Below are 9,772 nucleotides of genomic sequence, written 5' to 3'. Positions count from 1 at the left end.
AGGGAGCTGCGGGAAAGGGAGAAGGGGGAAAGAAGAGGAAGGCAACGCGGTGGGTGTCACTACCACCGCTGCCGCCGTTGTTGGCAAGGGAGAGAGGAGATCTGAGAAAGAAGGAGAGCGCTGGTAGAGAAGGGAGGAGCTCACGCCATCCTCGCGAACCGCCGCTACCTTGCGTCGTCCTCGCCGTGAAGCCCATCGCCACTGTTGCAGCTGTCTGCGCTGTCATCCTCGCCATGAAGCCAGCGCCGCCATCGCCATCATCGCGGACTGTTGCTGTGTGTGGTGTTGTCGCCACCTCTGAGTCCGTCGCCGTCAAGTAGAGCTGTGGGGAGAGAGAGGATCCGCGAGTAAGAGAGAGAACCTAGAAGGGAAGCCGCTACTGGAGGAGGAACCAACCACGCCGCCGTGCTTTGCCACCAAAAAATGCCGCTGCCGTCGCCGGAAAATACTGTCGGTAAGGGTTTTAAGTTTGGTTTTTTTGTTCTTTTAGGGTTCCGGCAAGATTTTGACACTGCGTGGTTGTTACAGTTGCCGTCACCGGAGATTTTGCTCGCCACTATCGCTCGAGGTTATTGGCGGAGCTGCTGCCGGGTCGATTTAGAGTCGCGGCTGCTTTGTTTTGTTATTACAGTAAGTGTTTATGTTTCGAAAATCCATGCGTTAATATTACGTTATGTTTGGTTATAGACTCTGAAGTTTTGGTAACGTAGAGTCAAATTCTGATTATTATATGTTGCGATTAGAGTCATAGTGATTGTTGAGAAAGTGGATTGGAGCTGAGGTTACGGCTGCCGCAGTTGCAGGCCGAGAGAAAATGAGTTGTGACTCGTCTTAGAGTATTCGAGTTTCAACAATCGAGGTAGGGGAATTTTCTAAAAATTCTATTTTATAATTTGGAATTGTTATAAATAGATATTGATGAGAGAATTACACTTTTTAGTGATTGTATAAGTCTTATGTATTGTCTGGCTGTGTTGGATAATTATGATTATTGTTTGATTTAATTATTGACTGATTTTGCTAAACTGGTGGTTGCTGAGTTAATTCTTTAAAGTTTTCAAAATGAGTTTGATTCATAGAAATTGATTTGATTTTGAATCGGGTTCCTTAAGATATGAATTATTGGAATCAGCTTTATTTTTGAACTGATTTGGTCTTGAACCCATTGGAAAGGATTGCGGAATGGTTTGGTTGGGACCCGAAAAGGGTGACAAAGTCCAAGTTTTAGGGGAGGTTGGTGCACGAAATTGTGATCATCAATGGCGCCAACAACTTGGTACGCATGATTGTAATCTCAACTCCTTTTCACAACTCCGCACAAATAACCAGCAAGTGCACTGGGTCGTCCAAGTAATAAACCTTACATGAGTAAGGGTCGATCCCACGGAGATTGTCGGCTTGAAGCAAGCTATGGTCATCTTGTAAATCTCAGTCAGGCGGATTCAAATGGTTATGGAGAATTGATAATTAAAATATAATAAAATATAAGATAAGATAGAGATACTTATGTAATTCATTGGTGAGAATTTCAGATAAGCGTATGAAGATGCTTTGTTCCTCCTGAACTTCTACTTTCCTATTGTCTTCATCCAATCATTTATACTCCTTTTCATGGCAAGCTGTATGTTGGGTATCACCGTTGTCAATGGCTACCTCCCGTCCTCTCAGTGAAAATGGTCCAAATGCGCTGTCACCGCACGGCTAATTAGCTGTTGGTTCTCGATCATGTTGGAATAGGATCCATTGATCCTTTTGCGTCTGTCACTACGCCCAACACTCACGAGTGTGAAGCTCGTCACAGTCATCCCATCCCAGATCCTACTTGGAATACCACAGACAATGTTTAGACTTTCTGGATCTCAAGAATGCTGCCAATAATTCTAACTTATATCACGAAGACTCCGATCTTTCGGAATGGAGGCTAAGAGATACACACTCAAGCTATTGCAGATAGAATGGAAGTGGTTGTCAGGCACGCGTTCATAGGTGAGAATGATGATGAGTGTCACGGATCATCACATTCATCAGGTTGAAGTATGAATGAATATCTTGGAATAAAAATAATCTTGAATTGAATAGAAAAACAATAGTACTTTGCATTAATTCATGAGGAACAACAGAGCTCCACACCTTAATCTATGGGGTGTAGAAACTCCACCGTTAAAAATACATAAGAACAAAAGGTCTAGGCATGGCCGTGAGGCCAGCCCTCAAAACGTGATCAAGAGATCAAGAGATGAACTAAAGATTGATCCCCGATTAAAAGATGAAAATACAATAGCAAAAGGTCCTATTTATAGAGAACTAGTAACCTAGGGTTTACAGAAATGAGTAAATGATGCAGAAATCCACTTTCGGGCCCACTTGGTGTGTGCTTGGGCTGAGCGTTGAAGCTTTCACATGTAGAGACTTTTCTTGGAGTTAAACGCCAGCTTTGGTGCCAGTTTGGGCGTTTAACTCTAGCTTTTATGCCAGTTCTGGCATTTTGACGCCAGAATTTTTATGCTGACTTGGAACGCCAATTTGGGCCATCAAATCTCGAGAAAAGTATAAACTATTATATATTGCTGAAAAGCCCAGAATGTCTACTTTCCAACGCAATTGAGAGCGCACCAATTGGGCTTCTGTAGCTCCAGAAATTCCACTTCGAGTGCAGGGAGGTCAGAATCTAACAAAATCTGCAGTCCTTTTTCAGCCCCTGAATCAGATTTTTGCTCAGGTCCCTCAATTTTAGCCAGAAAATACCTGAAATCACAGAAAAATACACAAACTTATACCAAAGTCCAGAAATGTGAATTTTGAATAAAAACTAATAAAAATATACTAAAAAGTAATTAAAACATATTGAAAACTACTTAAAAACAATGCCAAAAAGCGTATCAATTATCCGCTCATCAGAGGTGCTACCGAAATTTCTATAAAAATATGAGACTTTGTTTGAAAGGTTATTTAGAAAGGTTTGGATTTGGGAAATTGTATCATTTGACTTATTAATAAAATAGTTTTGTTTTCGAGTTTAATTTATTTAAGAAAACTATGTGTCTTGAGTTCGATTTATTTAGAAAAGAATTACTTTCCGATTTTAAATCACTGAAGAAAAGTATTATGTTCTAATATCTATTTTAAATATAAAAAGGGATTATGTTTTTAGTTGGACTTAATGATTTCGTTCAGAGGAGCTCTTAGTGATTTTAAAGGAAATTGGACTTTGATTGAATAATTGCGTTTGTGACGTTTTGGAAGAAGTCGGAGAATTGATTTTTGAGAGGGAACTTGAAAGTGGTTTTGATTTAAATGGATTGGTTTCATTTTAAGTGAATTGGTTTTGAATTGGGTTTGGGACTTTTTGACTTATATTTTATAATAAATTCTGTTTCTATTTACTTAAACCAAGAAGCTATGATTTTAAGAGTTTTCAATAATTTTTTAAGGAATTGAGATAGGTTGTTCTCCCCTAAACCTTTGAGACTCTGCTGTGAAATTTCATTACCAAATCCTGATTTTAAATGAATGATTTTGATGACTTTTGGAAGAGATTTACAATTGATATGATTTTGAAGTTGTTTGGAGTTTTGGAAAATGTTACTAAGGAAATGAGTTTTGGTTTTAAAGGAAATTGATTTTAGAAATTGGAAATTGATGACGAGTTTGAGAATGTGGTTGTGAAGTGCATTGTCCACCATCGTAGGGGCTGTGGCAGTCTCCCACCTACGTTCGGATGTGAGGACTGTGGCAGTCTCCCGCTCAGGTGACATGCATTGGTTTTTGGAAAGTCGCTATGCGCCTTTGGCAAGGGCTGTGGCAGTCTCCCGCTTGTCGAGGTAGCGGTGCCGGCGTAGGGGCCGAGGCAGTGTCCCGCCAACGTTGAGATATAAGGGCTGTGGCAGTAGTGTGCCGGGCACTATAACTCGCAGGGCACAAGATAAAGAAAGAGTGAGCAGGGCACTATATCCCTAGTCGTGGCAGAAAGGCAACATCCCAGGGATATGTCGGGTTGGCATTTTGAACCGAAAAGTAATATCACGAGCCATAGGGTAGACATTCATCATATGTATCTACATAAGAAAAGGTAAAACAGTCTTTTAGTACTAAAATCCACTTCCGGGGCTGGTGCACGAAAATTGTGATTCACACTTTTCACATCTCCGCACAACTAACCAGCAAGTGCACTGGGTCGTCCAAGTAATAAACCTTACGTGAGTAAGGGTCGATCCCACGGAGATTGTCAGCTTGAAGCAAGCTATGGTCATCTTGTAAATCTCAGTCAGGAGGATCCAAATGGTTATGAGGTTTTGATAATTAGAATATAAATAAAACAGAAAATAAGATAAAGTTACTTATGTAATTCATTGGTGGGAATTTCAGATAAGCGTATGGAGATGCTTTGTTGCTTCTGAACCTCTGCTTTCCTATTGCCTTCTTCCAACCATGCGTTACCTCCTTCCATGGCAAGCTGTAGGATCCTCTCAGTGAAAATGATCCTCTACGGTTTCTGCATGGCTAATCAACTGTCGGATTTTCCGTCTCGGATGAAAAATACCAGGTACAGCTACCGCATGGCTAATCATCTGTCGGTTCTTGCTAGCATCAGAATAGAATCCACTGATCCTTTTGCACACTCACTTGCGCCCAACATTCGCAGGTTTGAAGCTCGTCACAGTCATTCCTTCCCAGATCCTACTCGGAATACCACAGACAAGGTTTAGACTTTTCGGATCCTAGGAATGCAGCCAATTGTTCTAGCCTATACCATGAAGATACTAATCTCACAGACTCGGTCCGTGTATTAGATACCCAAGAGAATATGCTCCGGCTGTCGTCCAATGACTACGTTGAACATCATGTAGACCGTTTGTGGTTATCAGGCACACGGATCTTGGATAAGCGAGTAACGAAGATAGTGAGTGATTGTCACGGGCCACCCTTTCATTCTGACTTAACTGAATTAAGTACGAGAGTATATCTTGGAGAAGAAGTAGGCGTGAATTGAATTGAAAAATAATAGTACTTGCATTAATTCATGAAGAATAGCAGAGCTCCACACCTTAATCTCTGGGGTGTAGAAACTCCACCGTTGAAAATACATAAGTGAAAAAGGTCTAGGCATGGCCGAATGGCCAGCCCCCAAACGTGAACAATGGTCTCAAAGATCAAAGTGATCAAAAGATATTCCAAAGATGTAAAATAAATCTCTAAAAGTAGTTTTTATACTAAACTAGTAACCTATGTTTACAGAAAATGAGTAACTAAGTGCTGATTGTGCAGAAATCCACTTCCGGGGCCCACTTGGTATGTGCTTGGGCTGAGCATTGAGCTTTACATGTGCATAGGCTGTTCCTGGAGTTAAACGCCAGCTTTGGTGCCAGTTTGGGCGTTTAACTCCAATTTTGGTGCCAGTTTGGGTGTTTTACGCCAAGATGTTTTAGGCTGGCTTTGGATGCCAGTTTGGGCCATCAAATCTCGAGCAAAGTATGAACTATTATATATTGCTGGAAAGCCCAGGATGTCTACTTTCCAACGCAATTGAGAGCGCGCCAATTGGGTATCTGTAACGCCAGAAAATCTACTTCAAGTGCAGCAGGATCAGAATCCAACAGCATCTGCAGTCCTTTTTCAGCCTATGAATCAGATTTTTGCTCAGGTCCCTCAATTTCAGCCAGAAAATACCTGAAATCATAGAAAAATACACAAAATCATAGTAAAGTCCAGAAATATGATTTTTGAATAAAAACTAATAGAAATATAATAAAAAATAACTAAAACATACTAAAAACTATGTAAAAACAATGCCAAAAAGGGTATAAATTATCCGCTCATCACAACACCAAACTTAAATTGTTGCTTGTCCCCAAGCAACTAAAAATAAAATAGGATGAAAAGAAGAGAATATACAATGAATTCCAAACTTATCAATGAAGATTAGCTTCAATTAGATGAGCGGGACTTGTAGCCTTTTTGCTTCTGAACAATTTTGGCATATCACTTTATCCTTTGAAGTTTAGAATGATTGGCATCTATAGGAACTCAGAATTTAGATAATGTTATTGATTCTCCTAGTTCAGTATGTTGATTCTTGAACACAGCTACTTTATGAGTCTTGGCCGTGACCCTAAGCACTTTGTTTTCCAGTATTACCACCAGATACATAAATGCCACAGACACATAACTGGGTGAACCTTTTCAAATTGTGACTCAGCTTTGCTAGAGTCCCCAGTTAGAGGTGCCCAGAGCTCTTAAGCACACTCTTTTTGCTTTGGACCACGACTTTAACCGCTCAGTCTCAAGCTTTTCACTTGACACCTTCACGCCACAAGCACATGGTTAGGGATAGCTTAATTTAGCCACTTAGGCCAGGATTTTATTCCTGTGGGCCTCCTATCCATTAATGCTCAAAGCCTTGGATCCTTTTTACCCTTGCCTTTTGGTTTAAAGGGCTATTGGCTTTTTCTGCTTGCTTTTTCTTTTTCTTTCTTCTTTTTTTTCGCCACATTTTTTTTTCATATTTTTTTCGCAAGCTTTGTCTATTCACTGCTTTTTCTTGCTTCAAGAATCAATTTTATGATTTTTTCAGATTATCAATAACATTTCTCTTTTTCCATTATTCTTTCAAGAGCCAACAATTTTAATATTCATATACAACAAATTCAAAAATATGCACTGTTCAAGCATTCATTCAGAAAACAAAAAGTATTGTCACCACATAAAAAATAATTAAACTAATTTCAAGATAGAATTCGAAACCATGCACTTCTTGTTCTTTTGCAATTAAAAATATTTTTCATTTAAGAAAGGTGAAGGATTCATAGGACATTCATAGATTTAAGACATAGACACTAGACACTAATGATCATGTAATAAAGACACAAACATAGACAAAACATAAAGCATATATTTCGAAAAACACGAAAATAAGAACCAGGAAATTAAAGAACGGATCCACCTTAGTGATGGCGGCTAGTTCTTCCTCTTGAAGATCTTATGGAGTGCTTGAGCTCCTCTATGTCTTTTCCTTGCCTTTGTTGCTCCTCCCTCATGGCTCTTTGGTCTTCTCTAATTTCATGGAGGAGGATGGAATGCTCTTGGTGCTCCAACCTTAGTTGCCCCATGTTGGAACTCAATTCTCCTAAGGAGGTGTTGATTTGCTCCCAATAGTTTTGTGGAGAAAAGTGCATCCCTTGAGGCATCTCAGGGATTTCTTGATGAGGAACTTCCTCATGCTCTTGTTGAGGTCCATGAGTGGGCTCTCTTGTTTGCTCCATCCTTTTCTTAGTGATGGGCTTGTCTCCTTCAATAAGAATGTCTTCCTCTATGACAATTCTAGCTGAATTGCATAGGGTACAAATGAGATGAGAGAAGGCTAACCTTGCCAAAGTAGAGGGCTTGTCCGCTACCTTATAGAGTTCTAGGGATATGATCTCATAAACTTCTACTTCCTCTCCATTCATGATGCTATGGATCATGATAGCCCCGGTCTATTATAACTTCAGACTAGTTGCTAGTAGGAATGATAGAGCGTTGGATGAACTCCAACCATCCCCTAGCCACGGGTTTAAGGTCAAGCCTTCTTAGTTGAACCGGCTTGCCTCTTGAGTCTCTCTTCCATTGAGCTCCTTCCACACAGATGTACACAAGGACTTGGTCTAACCTTTGATCAAAGTTGACCCTTCTAGTGAAAGGGTGAGGATCTCCTTGCATCATTGGCAAGTTGAATGCCAACCTCACATTTTTCAGACTAAAATCCAAGTAATTCCCCCGAAATATTGTGAGCCAATTCTTTGGGTTCGAGTTCATACTTTGGTCATGGTTCCTAGTGATCCATGCATTAGCATAGAACTCTTGAACCATTAAGATTCCGACTTGTTGGATTGGGTTGGTGAGAGTTTTCCAACCTCTTCTTTGAATCTCATGTCGGATCTCTGGATATTCACTCTTTTTGAGCTTGAAGGGGACCTCGAGAATCACCTTTTTCTTGGCCACAACTTCATTGAAGTGGTCTTGATGGAGCTTTGAGATGAATCTCTCCATCTCCCATGACTCGGAGGTGGAAGCAATTGCCTTCCCTTTTCTCTTTCTAGAGGTTTCTCCAACCTTAGGTGCCATTAGTGGTTATAGAAAAATAGAAAAGCAGAGCTTTTTCCACACCAAACTTAAAAGGTTTTCTCGTCCTTGAGCAAAAGAAGAAAGAAAGAAGTAGAAGAAGAAAAAATGGAGGAGATGGAGGGTAGTGAAGGTTTCGGCCAAGGGGGTAGTAGTGTGTATGATGTATGAAATTGAAGGTAGTAATGAGGGGTATTTATAAGGTAGGAGATAGGGGGAATTCGGTCATGAAGGGGTGGGTTTGGGAGGGAAATGCTTTGAATTTGAATGGTGAGGTAGGTGGGGTTTATGATGGATGGATGTGAGTGGTGAAGAGATTATGGAGGAGAAGGTAAGATTTGATAGGTGAAGGGTATTTGGGGTAGAGTTATTGATGGGATTGGTCAAGGGTATTGGGGGAAGAGTGTTATGGAAAGGTGTGAAGAGGAGAGAAGAAGAGGTGGGGTAGGGGGATCCTGTGGGGTCCACAGATCCTGAGGTGTCAAGAAATTTTGCTCCCTGCACTATTCTGGCATTCAAACGCCCACTGTGTGCCAATTCTGGTGTTTAACGCCAGCTCTTCTACCTTTCCTGGCGTTAATTCTGCTACCTTTCCTGGCGTTAAACGCCAGTTTACTGCCCCTTTCTGGCGTTTAACGCCAGCCAGACGCCAGACACCCCTTTCTGGCATTAAACGCCCAGAGTGCTGCCCATTCTGGCATTTAACGCCCAGAATGCTTCCAGGCTGGGCGTTAAACGCCCATTCTGCTATCCTTACTGGCGTTTAAACGCCAGTAAGTCTGTCCTCTAGGATGTGATATTTTTTATGCTGTTTTTTATTTTGCTTTAATTCTGCAGTTATTTTTATGACTTCACATGATCATCAACCTAAAAAAATATAAAATAACAATGGAAAATAAATAAATATAATTAAATAACATTGGGTTGCCTCCCAACAAGCACTTCTTTAATGTCAATAGCTTGACAGTGAGCTCTTGGAGAGCTTCATAGAGACTCAGAGCGTGATGATGGCCTCCCAACACCAAACTTAGAAGTTGAGTGTGGGGGCTTTGTTTTACTCTGTACTGAGAGAAGCCTCTCATGCTTCCTCTCCATGGTTACGGAAGAAGATCCTTGAGCTTTAAGCACAAGGTAGTCCTCATTCAATTTAAGAACTAACTCTCCTCTGTCCACATCAATCACAGCTCTTGCTGTGGCTAGGAAGGGTCTTCCAAGGATGATGGATTCATCTTCATCCTTCCCAGTGTCTAGGATTATGAAATCAGCAGGGATGTAAAAGCCTTCAACCTTCACTAAGACATCCTCTACAAGTCCATAAGCCTATTTTCTTGAATTGTCTGCCATCTCTAGTGAGATTCTTGCATCTTGTAACTCAAAGATCCCTAGTTTCTCCATTACAGAGAGTGGCATGAAGTTTATACTTGAACCAAGGTCACACAGAGCCTTCTTAAAGGTCATGGTGCCTATGATGCAAGGTATTAAGAACTTTTCGGGATCCGGTTTCTTCTAAGGTAATTTCTGTTGAACAAAGGTATTTAGTTCATTGATGAGCAATGGAGGTTCATCCTCCCAAGTCTCATTACCAAATAACTTGGCATTCATCTTCATGATTGCTCCTAGATACTGAGCAACTTGCTCTTCAATAATATCTTCATCCTCTTCTGAGGAAGAATAC

The sequence above is a fragment of the Arachis ipaensis genome, chromosome B03 (assembly GCF_000816755.2).
Source record: "Arachis ipaensis cultivar K30076 chromosome B03, Araip1.1, whole genome shotgun sequence".
In the NCBI taxonomy this organism is placed as follows: Eukaryota; Viridiplantae; Streptophyta; class Magnoliopsida; order Fabales; family Fabaceae; genus Arachis; species Arachis ipaensis.
This window is presented reverse-complemented; position numbering follows the sequence as displayed.